We start from the raw sequence: 12,215 nt of genomic DNA on the forward strand, positions 1-12,215 counted from the left end.
AACATTTATATTCTGCTGGGTACAGTTTTCCTTTGTGATTTATATATCAAATAGTCTAGTATTTCAAGGTCCCTTGTAAAATATCTTCTGTTAATTTCTTTGAGTCCTTATGCCTCAGTTTTTTTTTTTTTTTTGAATAATAAATTGTCTGTGATTGTAAAAAAAAAAAAAAAGTCTAGGGCTTCCCTGGTGGTGCAGTGGTTGAGAGTCCACCTGCCGATGCAGGGGACACAGGTTCGTGCCCCGATCCGGGAAGATCCCACATGCCGCGGAGTGGCTGGGTCCGTGAGCCATGGCTGCTGAGCCTGCGCGTCCGGAGCCTGTGCTCCACAACGGGAGAGGCCACAACAGTCAGAGGCCCACATACCGCAAAAAAAAAAAAAAAAAGTCTAGTATCATGGCAGATACTGTTTGTACATTGACCATGAAACTATCTGAAACTTAAATTAATGCTATTACTTGATGCTTCTGGACTATTCCATGTATGGCCCTCTTTTCTCGGCAGCCCAGAAAGATCCATTTCTCCTTTCTCCAAGGTAACTTGATGCTGCCCTAGTAAAATGCAATGGGGACTACAACCCTCCAGGAAACAACACTGTCTGATACCCACACACACACACACTCATGTGCATGTACTTAAAAGCCTCCAATTTTCTGTGACCCTGAAGATAAATTCCATATTATTTTATGTGGCTTAAAAAGCACTAAGACGACATTACAAGTCCTGGCCATGTCTTCACTTGACTGTTAGTAACCGCTGTGTCTGGGTGAGGTGAGATGGGGCAGGGAGAATACAAAGAGGCTCAAGTGTGCTCCAGACAGAGGTTACAGCATGGCCAGAGATGAAGATGAGAAAGGCATATGTCTATCTGAACCTCTGAAAAAATTATAGCTATTTTCATAAGCTTTTCCCTCTGCTTGGAACACTCTTGTACTTGTTTCTTGCTCAACCCCTGTCTATTATTGCATTTCCACATTTAAAAATCATGTCCTTCAAGCAGCCTTCTCTGGCTTACCTCCTTCCCCCACTTTTTTCAAGAATGATCATGTACTCCCATACTCCCACAGCACTTTTCTTGTAATTGATTATTTAAGTTTCTTTCCTAACTAAACTATAAATTTGATGACAACAGAATTTTGCTCCTGTTATATTCCAATTAGCCAACAGAATGCTTGGCATATATCTGATGCCTAATAAATACATGCTGAATCAATGAATGGAAATAACCATTTGTTTAGTACCAATTATGAATTAGGCACTGCACCAAGTGCTTTATATGCATTATCTCACTTAAGCTCACCAGTATTATTCCCATTTTACACACGAGGAAACTGAGTATTAGAATAAGAGACTTGCTCCACATCACACAGCTAATAAGTGATAGAGCAAGGACTGAAAGCAAGGACTGTCTGATTCAGGAGCCTGAACTCCTAGCCTCTCTATTATAACAATCTCTCCCTGGTTCTCCCTATTATATTTACTCATTTGCTTTTGTTGAACTGGGATTTACAACTTGTTTGGCCTATATCAAAGGTTATTTGAGTGAGTGGAAAAAAATCATAGTTTTTAAATGTTCTTAAGTTTCTCCATTTCTCTCTCCTCTTGGATAAATGTTAGCTACACATGTTCATTATCAATGCTTCCACTTGTATTTTGACCTGATGTATTTTCAAAGTGTACACCTCAAATTTTGTTAATTTGCCTCTACCGTATGGTTAGACATCTTGGTTCTTTTTGTTAATAAGAGGGGAGGTTACAGGTAAGTTTAAAGTAGAGTTAAAATAGTTATGCTCTTTTGTTCTTAATAAATCTGTTTTGATTGCATGCCAATGGTATTACTGTTATTTAAAAAAATTTTTTTAACCTACATTCCATTTCCAAAGAGAAATTTGAAGTGGGTTGTGTTTTTTCCTTGGGAAGCTTTCTGATTGTCATCTTTCTAACCTAAGCTGATTAAGTGTAGTTTTGAGAGACAGAGGAAGAATACTGCCTACAAACCCCAAATCTCTTAGATCTAGATCTTGCACAAAAACCTTGATCAAATTACCAAAAGTAAAATTGCAGCAGCTCAGTTAAACATTCACAGGATTATTTATTTTGAATTGATTTAAATGTATACTGCAATAAATCACTTAAATGTTATTTTCTAATACTATTTGTGGAGAAACAAGTCAACTTTGGGGTTATCATAACAATCACAAAAAAATCTGATTACCATTCAGTTATATACAACATAACTAAATCCCTAGTATAGATTTAATTTAGTTTTTATAGTAAAAGTCTTTGCTTTGCTCTACGTATTTTGTCTTTCATAGAAATTTAAGAATTTTGTTACATATCTTTTTTTTTTGTTACATATCTTAATTACAACTTAATTATAATAGTTTGGTCTTTTTAATTACCACAATGCATTTACAGTGTTGAGATTCAAATTTATTTGCCTTCTGTAGAGTCTTATAGAGTGCTACTACATGCAGCATTGTCAAAATCAACAGGCATTGCACATGAGGTAAGCAACAAAGGAGTACACAGGGCAAAAGTCAGTCACTCTTCTATTATTGCTTATCTAATCCTGAAAAGAATAAATGTTCATGCTTAAGGAAATTGTGTGTTTTTTTAAGTTACATTTTTTTTGTGTGTGTGTGGTACGCGGGCCTCTCCCTGCTGTGGCCTCTCCCGTTGTGGAGCACAGGCTCCGGACGTGCAGGCTCAGCGGCCATGGCTCACGGGCCTAGCCACTCCGCGGCATGTGGGATCTTCCCAGACCAGGGCACGAATCCATGTCCCCTGCATCGGCAGGCGGACTCTCAACCACTGCACCACCAGGGAAGCCCTTTAAGTTACATTTTTAATTCAAATATTGATTGTGGTCTAAGTGTCATTCAAAACAGTGTTGTTCAAAGACAAAATATTTAGTTCACTTCCTAAAGCATCTGCTCCCAGGAAGACAAATTATAAATTACAAAGGAGGCGTCTACTTAGCTGAGCTTCTGCCTCCTCTGTACTTGTTTATACCAAGTGACTCTTGCTTGTTTTTAATGTTTTCCCATCACAGAGAACATACATGGGAAAAGCATGGTCTTGATGATGTCAAGGAGAATGTTTTTGAGGAAAGGGGTGAGGAATATCTTTAAAATGACTGATCTTCTTTCTAAGGTTAGTAGGTTAAGAACTTTATTAAGCAGACTGGATGTTCTGGGTCTAGAATAGCCATTGAGTGTACTGTAATTTGGAAAATTACTATCAGTTATGACAGTGAAAGAATAAGGGTATTTGGCACTATTTGGCAGTATTAAAATTGTATTTTTTGGGGGGGCGCTAATGCACTCAACTTTTCTTGAGTCTTATGAAGTCCAGAAGGGGGTTTAAGATGTTGACGTTTGGGGGTTTTGTTTGGTTGGTTGTTTAGGTTTTGTTCTGTTTGTTTGTTGGTTGGTTGGTTGTTTGCAAGGGGAGAGGGTGAAATTTCCTTATAGCTCTCTAATACGGACCTGACAAGAGAATTAGCAAAGGCTAAGAATGATTGAAGAATTAAGTGCCTGTCTACATGACAGGTAAAACTGGAATACAGAATCTAGGAGAAAGGGCTTCCTGAACTTGAGTCAAGATGGGATTCAGTATTAAAGTTCCATAAAATATAAACATCGTAGAAAAAAGGGACAGTGTGTCATTAGCAATCCCAAAGCCACCTCTTTGAAGGCCTTTTGTTACAGATGTCAGATTCAGGAGCTAATGGTTATGGTAAAGACCAGAATAGGAGGCTCAAAACCCCCAAACTCTATAAGCATAAATCAGATACACTTCTGTTTTTGAAATCCATCCAATAGCTCTCAACTGCATTTAGAGTAAAATCTAAATTCCTTTCTGTAGTCTATAAGATCCTTCAGGATCTAGCTCTTCCTGTCTCTAATACAGCAACTCTCAACCTTTAAACATGCTCCAACATCACCTGTTAACTTTCTAACTCCCATACCTATCAAGCTTGTTCCATCCACAGAGACCTTAAAAGTGTTCCATCTGTCCCTCTCTCTAAAGTTCTCTTCCCCCATATATTCCCATTGGCAGTTCCTTCCTATAGATCAGGTCTTAGTTTAATATCACTTCCTAAGGGAATTTGCTCACTTGCCCTTTACTTTGTTTTATTTTTATCATAGCCCACATCCTTATCTCAAATATAGTTATATGTTGTGTTATAGTGTGCTAAGTTATTATTTTCTGTATCTGACTACTAGAACATATACATCATGCGATCTAACAAAAAGCATCTGTCTTCTTGGCCTCTGTATCCATGTATGCCTGACATATAGTTGATATTCAATAGCTCTTTGCTGAAAGGGCTACCTGAACAAATGAGCATACATCGAACTAGTCATGTCTCCAAGCAGAATAACAGAGGAGTTTTGGAGCAGGTGAAGGTCCAGGAAGTCACTCAACATCTGGAAGGTTTGGCAGAAGTCTGTCAGGGCACAATCATGACTGGGAGGCCGAATCTTTCATAAATACAAATTCATGAAACTGGACAATTCTGGAATCCAGCTCTAGGAGCAAAACTCCAAGCCCTAAGAGGCTCCCAAATTATTCCTAAACAGCATAGGTGCTTCAGTTAATAAACTACTCCTTAGGTAAATGCATTTGGATATTGCATTAGCTCTTTTAGAATAGTAAGCGTCAGTCTTCATAGCTTTAGATTTCTCTTGCCCATAACTTGGCTCATCTAATGCTTGTAATAACTCTCTTAGGATAGTAACCTTTTGTCCTATTACTGCAGATTCATTTTAATAAAGTCTATAGGCTGTAACATAGCACATTTAGAATTTATATTAACTCTTTGAGTTCAACAGTTAAACATCATTAAATGCACCGAAGCAGGATTATTCTTTCTTGATTTAGAGAGGATCTTAAACTCTTAAACATTTTCTGAAAAATAAGTGTATTAATCAGGTAGTGCCCCCTAAAATTTATAGACATGATCTATGAAAATATAACTTTCGGTTATCCTTTTGGCAAAGATATAAAACGTTTATTTCAAAAATAGATTATGGGATGTGAAGGCAAATTTGTACTTTAACGGGAAACAAATGGAACCAAGCAGTGTCTGGATTGAAACAGAGCAGATCAGTTGTTCTCAGGCTTTTACACTCTGCAATTCTCTCTTAAGTGGCACAATGCCAGTACACACAGGTACACAAACACAGACAACATGCCACTAATTTGGTCATTCATTCAACTAACTTGTATTAAGAAGTGTTTGCTGTGTGTGGGAACTGTGTAAGGTATGGGGACACTGAGGTTAAACTAACATTATAACACATATTTCTGCAGGGGCTCACAGTCTTCCAGGGGAGAAGGGTTGGTAAAGGTAATTACAGTAGTGTATGCTATAACAAATATATGAATAGGGCAGAGAAAAGCAAGGGCTCATCTGCTTAATGTGATCAGGGAATGCATCTAGGAGATGAAGAGATTTGTACTAAATCCTAAAGAGAGAGTTGGAAGCATTGCCAAGGTGAAGAAGGCACTGCAGTCAGAAGGAAGATTTCTGGAAGGTGAAGGACTAGGATTTTATAGGGAACTGTGAGAAGCCAGGTATGAATAGAGCCAGGTGTGTGCATGTAGGAAAAGGCAGTATATACAAAGTGTAGAAGAACTATTTGGCAACACTCTTGGCAGTTTGGTAAGGGGCTATAATTCTTTCCTGTACAAGATTTTAGTATCCTTGGTCTTTGCCCATGTTAATAAGTAAACTCCAGTCACTACGACAAAGCAAAAGTATTCTTACTTTTGGCAGCCAGCCAACAAGATGGTCCCCAATCATCCAGACTCTTCCTATTCACACCCTTGTATAGTCTCCTCCCACATTGTACCGAAGTTTGTCTGTGTGACCAATAGCATAAAGGAGAAGTGATAAATTGCCCTTCTGAGATGAGATTGGGTCATAAAAGATTGTGGAGTCTGTCTTGGTCTCTCTCTCTCTCTCTCTCTCTCTCTCTCTCACACACACACACACACACACACACACACACACACACACACACACACACACACACACATATATCACATCACTTAATCAATCCATCACTCAATCACTCATCTTGCTCAGGGGAAAGCCAGCTGCCATGTCCTCTGAACAGTCCCTTGAACTGAAGCTTCCTGCCAACAGCCACGTAAGTGAGCATGAACTCGATACCCCTGCCCATTGGCATGATCATAGTTCTGACCAACAGACCACCTGGCTACCACTTGATTAGAGCCAGAACCACTTAGCTAACTAACTCATTCTGATTCCAGATCCAGAGAAGCTCATATGAGATAATAAATATCTGTTGTTTTAAGGTGCTCAGTTAGGGAATAATTTATTAGACAGCAATAGATAATAGTACACTACTCATTTCCAAATGCCCTCTAGGGGAGCAGAATAGATCCCAAGTGAAACCGGCAGGTCTATGCCAAAGACTTTGGGCTTTGGACTTCTCACCATAGGCAGGTGGGAAGCCACTGACAGATTTTAGGCAAGATGGTGATACAACTGATTTATGTTTTAGAGTGATTACTTTAATCCTAGGGTCTTCCATTCCATTTTTGGGTCCTCCACTATTGCTTTTTCATCTGCCTCTAAAGGGCCTAACAAACCATATGGCACTTGCTGACGTGTTTTCTTCCTGACTAGACTGTGAGCTACTTGGGAACAGAGATGGATTTATTAGTACCTCTTAGTCATTTATAAACAATTCTTTGTGTTCCGAGAATCCTGCTGAGCATGGGGAGGGAGAGGCACTCAGTAAAGCCCTATGAATTAATTGAGTGATAGGAGATAGTTGAACCTGCAGAAAGGGAGTTGGGCTAGCAGGGTACTAGATTAGCTCACTGAAGGAGTGACGAAGGAATGGACTTTAGAAATGTCAAAGGAGAAGAAAGCAGAAATTAGTCATTTCACACACACATACATTTTTAGTTAGTTTTGCAGGTGCAATCGTCTATCAAAAAACCTAAATCTTTGTACTGTCTCCTGGGGTTGTCACAGCAGAGATGAAAGGGGGAGATTCCCAGAAACATTACTTGAAGTTCGTAGGTATGAAACAATGTTACTAAAAAAATGATAAAAAACAAAAAAAAATAACAGTTTTCTTACTCTTTCAAAACTGATAAGTTGGTTTATACTAGGCTAATAAAAGTTTCAGTGGGAGGAAGCAATATAATGTTATAGAGAAACTCTATATCCACATACAGTTATAAGTATATAGATATAAAGAGGCAAACTTTATATTCATACCAAGTTATAAGAGTATCTGGATTAAGCAAAAAAAAAAAAAAAAAAAGCAAGTGTAAGCAAATAACAAAGAGAAGTCCATTGAAATCCTTTTTATACACAAAATATCTCCACTGGGAATTCTGAACACACTCTAGAACTCTAAATATTCAGGTGTTCAATTCTAAAAACAGGTAGGGATTTGTATTAACAGGTAAAACAGAAAAGTATCACAAGAGTCATCTGAAGTCTCATCATTCAGAATGATGGTTGGAAAAAGTGTCCAAATACTTTATAATTTTCTTATGCATGTAAATGAGATATCTTTTTTCACTATCTACTTAAAGTAAGCAATTTCTTTGCCTCCATATTTTCTTCAATTTTAAAATAGCTTCATTTGAAAGATTTGTGTTGTCTTTAAAACCCCCAAATGATTACCCACTTCCTTGTTACATAAGAGTAGCTCTTGTTTTGGTTAACTGGACTTGTTTTTCATTTTCTAGTTTAATTTTATATCTTCTTAACACACACACACACACACACACACACACACACACACACATTGGTAACCCAAAGTAATGTTAGGTAATCAACTACACTTTATGAACTATTTTATTATAAAGGATATTTTTCCTTTTCATCATTTGTTCCCTGAAAATGAGATCATTTCTTATATATTTAAAGTATTATTACAAAAAATTGAGTAACAAGCAGTGGCTTTGGTTTAAGAATATAAAACAGAAACAGAATACTTTCTTAGGAATAATCTGTGAAGAAGAATTAAAATGACCTCTCAAGGATTTCGGTGATCTGATTAAAATATTAGCCATTTTTACTGGATTTTCCATCACAACTGCATTGATGAGATTTCCCCCCCTCAACTGGAAATTGCTATACAGATAAAAACAAAAACAAACAAAAAAATGAAAAAAATAAAAACCCTAAGAACTTGAAAAATATGATTGGAAATATTTGCCTAGGTCGTTCCTTTTCCAGTTTTTCTCAGATAAAGACAGCTACATTTTTATTACCTTTTACTAATTAACACTAAATTTTAGCATCTTTTTAAGAAATAAAAATAAGGCTGGTGGATGAATCCCATACCTTATATTTGGTTGCTAGAATGAAATGAAGTTGTAGAGTTCTTCCCATCCACTGGAATGTTATTTGTTTTAAAACAATTCTTTCATCCGCCTTTTTCTCCTTGCCTTTATTGTAATTACTATGTGGGCAAAAAGAAGAAAGTTTCAAAATAGGAGTCTATAATTACATTACTATGAGTCATTTCACTTTAGAAGTTTTAAAAATATTTACTAAGCCATGAAAGTCAGCATATTTTCCAGAAATTCTCTGCTAAATCAGAATAAATTTGCAGTGTTTCTGCAGGCTCAAATTTCAGCTCAGCATGTACCTGCTGCAGAGATAAAGTAATTTTTGCAAATGATTCCATGTGTACTTGCCAAGTTTCCATATCCAGGAAATTCAATATATAACATTTTTGCTTTTGTCATAAGTGAAAATCTTAGTAGTTCTAATACTTACCCAAAGTTAGACATTTAACTCTTAACAAATTTATGCAAAAAGTTGAATTGTGTGGTCAGCAGAATACATGACCAGGGTAGTCTACACTTACTTTTCAATTGTGTACTCTTTAATCCCTTTTACTCTCTGCGAAAAAAGTTAGTCTGTACTAAGAATGACTGATCCTAGGCAGAAATTGTAATCCTAAGAAAAATTAAGTTGTAGGATTCCTGTAGCTTTTTTCTCTTTTAATGCTAATTCCACTCTGCTCTTCTAATTTTCAGCAACGTTTTCTTAGGCATTAAGTATTTCAATTCCAATTTCCTCCCTTCCGCTCATTCCTTCTTGAGCAGTCTTTCACACTTTTTGATTCTCTTCACTCTTTCCTTCATTATTATGCTTTTCCCATTTACTAGAAAGTTTCTCTCGGATAATCTGATCAATTAATCTTTGTTTAAGATTTCTTTAAAATGTCATCTTGAATAGCATATTAAATATACCGTTTATTGCCATACAATGAAATAAATATTGTACTTATAAAAAGGTGGAATTTTAGAGGGCTTGAACACTGAAAAGATTGCAACAATCTTGTCTCCAAATTAGTCAAAAATCTTATTTTATTTTTTGAAGCAGTATGGAATGTACATGCATGTTTCAATCAAAATAATTTCTTGCAAAAATTTCTAACTGTAAAATTTTAAGGGTGTTAATGAAGCTGGAGGTTTGGGGGTTGATTTTTTTGGAGTGGCTGTTTGTTCACAGGCTTTAAATTACCTTTGTTTGCTACTGCCTTGGTGCTAAGCAATTTACACATATTTAAACCTTGCAACAATCCTGTGAGGTAAGGATCATCAGCCTCAAAATACAGATACTGAAATTACAGTGTAGGGAAATTAGCTCATTTTCCTAGTTTTCCCACCTAATTACAGGCAGTACTAGGATTCAAACAGGGTCTCAACGGCTAATGATTTTAAGCTTTTCACATGCTTGGCGATAGTCAACAGGTTTTTAGTGTCAAAGGTGAATGGTCTCAAACTCAGGTCCTGGCCTGCATTTGACGCTATTTTGCAGCTCTGCATCTGGCTCACGTTTCTAGTCTTACTGCCCACTCCTGTTCTGCCTCTCCACTACACTCCTCCTGCACTGTACTGTATGCTCTTCCCTTGGCTTGAAATGGAACTTACATTCACAATCTGTTTCCTAAAATTACTTAAAACATGACAATGTACTGCAGGGTCCAGAGAAAATGGTTCCACCCAGCAGTGTGTGTGTGGGGGGTTTAATTTCATCTCACACAATCTTTTAATTAGGCCTTTGCTTTTTAAGCCCTTAACCTTCATTCTGAACCTCCAGGGGAACCCAGGGCCTCCAAATCCTGAGGCATTTCAGGTGTGTGATGAGGAAATCCATTTTCTCCATTCACTTCCCCCTGCCCCCACGCCAATTACATACCATGAATTCATTTTCTTTCCATTCTCTCACTTGTTTTCTTGTCCTCTCCTGTTCTCTTTGTTCTTCTGGGTGTTTACCATCACCACCACCTCCACCACCACCGTACTTTCTTTTTCAGTGAGGTTTCTAGAAGAAGAGGAATGGATGTGGGTATTCACCTTGTCATATTTTATTGGAAGTCTAAAATCTTTCTTCTTTTTAATAATCATCCTGGTATGAAAATTATGGACTTTGGAGTCAGATTCTCCACCTTTTTCAAGTCGGGGCACAGAGAGAAAATGGTCTTTGTATAGTATGCTGGGGTGGGTGGCAGGACTAACCTAAGGAGCCTGTGCACCCTGAATTACTGGTGTGCCAGGATACCCGTCACACAGCCTCAAGGTGGTAAACACTGGGATTATACTTCCCGTTTCTTAGTACTTGGGAAATACAGGAGCTAACATATTTGAACGTGCCAGAACAATGTGGATACACGGTAAGAGCCAGTAGAGATCTGCCTGCTTCCTTCATATCCCCCCCCGCCCCCGCCGCAACAAGTCACAACTTACACAATGCAGGGGCTCACATATCTGTTAAGCAAACGACTAAGATGGATGGACATCACTGTAATACAATAGGGGATGATTTGGAGTCAGAGGATCTTGTAGACCAGACAGCAGCATTAGACGGCTGGGCAGAGGAAAGAAGGAGGACAGGAGGTTATCGGGCTTCCTAACTCTCTCTGCATTCAAATAGTGACAAGTGCCTTTTGCTATTGGAAATCATTTGCTGTGAGGCCTTTGGTAGAGAGGTAGGCTGCAGGTGTTAGGGAAAAGTCTAGCGCCTTCTTAGTTGAAAGGGAATAGCTGAGGTGATTATTTAAAGAAATGTTCTTTGTTTTGCATTAGATTTATCTCTGTTCTGTTTAACCTTTATCTTCACATTATTCTTTTCCTGCAGAAAAAAAAAAATCTGTTTACAATCTTCCTAGGGTCGGGGCATTCATTATTTCCCACTTCAGATTTGGGAATACACATCTTTACATTTAAAACTGCAAACACCGTCACACCAAACAGCATATGTTTGGCGTAACAAAGGCAAACGCGACCGCATCTGTGATTCACTAACAGGTAGAAAAAACAGTGAAGGAATCTGAAGAATGTTAAACCCAGACGGTAATCTATACCGCCTTTCTCTTTTAATTTTCCTCAGCTTCCTCTTTTTCTCTTTAGATTCATCTTGACTTTGCTCTTCGTTTGGGCTTAAATTTTTTTTGGGGTGTGGGGAGCGTGGGGTCTCATCCAAAAAAAAGGGCAAAGAAACTCCAAAGAGGCAAATGGGCAGGGAGGAAAATCAACAAGTCACCCTGCTTTCTGCCTAGATCCTGCGGGGAGTCCAGTTGGCAAGTGAATCCCCATTCCAACGGCGTAACCTTCCCCAGCGGCAGTCACCCCAAAGCACTTCCCAACTCGGTTGGGCAACCTCCCTCCACTTCTCCTCTCACAGCTGTCGGGAAATCCTGGAGCAGCCCTTACCCAGGAGCCGCTTGTTTTCTAAATAGCCGAGGTTGGAGCTTGTTTTAAAGAGAAAGAAACAAAACTCGACGCTTCAGGGGCTGGGCCGCAGAGCCCAGCTTGGCGGATTCCCGCTGCGGGCCGAGGCGCGGCCGCTCCACCGGCTGGCTCTCCAGAGACCAACCCCGAGAAGCTGCGCACTGCTTGTTTGCTGGAAAACAATGAATTGGGTCCGTCGGCCTCACCTTAGGGGTACCTGTGCGTCGGAGAAGGGAGGCCGCTCTGCAGCCTGAGGGCGGTTTTCCAGGCGAAGTCGCGGAGCTGGAGACGCGCAGAGGCGTCGGGTTTCGCGCGGCGCCGCTCTCGCCCGGCGCGGGGACGCTGTGCGCCCCCCTCCCCGCCCCCGCTGCAGCCTGTGGCTTCCCCCCGCCGCTCCAGGTCGGTTTTTCCCGGCGACTCCAGTGTGACTTCCAAACTCCCGGGCTCTGGGCACACCTCGGAA

General features: G+C 39.2%; 1 protein-coding gene across 1 annotated transcript in view; it reads right to left on the reverse strand.

Moving 5' to 3' along the window:
• Positions 1 to 8,469, reverse strand: part of LIN7A (lin-7 homolog A, crumbs cell polarity complex component) — a 399,161-nt gene extending 390,692 nt beyond the window's left edge. The window contains exon 1 of the mRNA XM_060025316.1: positions 8,352 to 8,469. The gene's annotated coding sequence lies outside the window, so the exon portion shown is untranslated. The remainder of the gene's footprint in view (positions 1 to 8,351) is intronic.
• Between the last annotated feature and the right edge of the window lie 3,746 nt (positions 8,470 to 12,215).

Source organism: Delphinus delphis, chromosome 11 (genome assembly GCF_949987515.2).
Source record: "Delphinus delphis chromosome 11, mDelDel1.2, whole genome shotgun sequence".
Taxonomy (NCBI): Eukaryota; Metazoa; Chordata; class Mammalia; order Artiodactyla; family Delphinidae; genus Delphinus; species Delphinus delphis.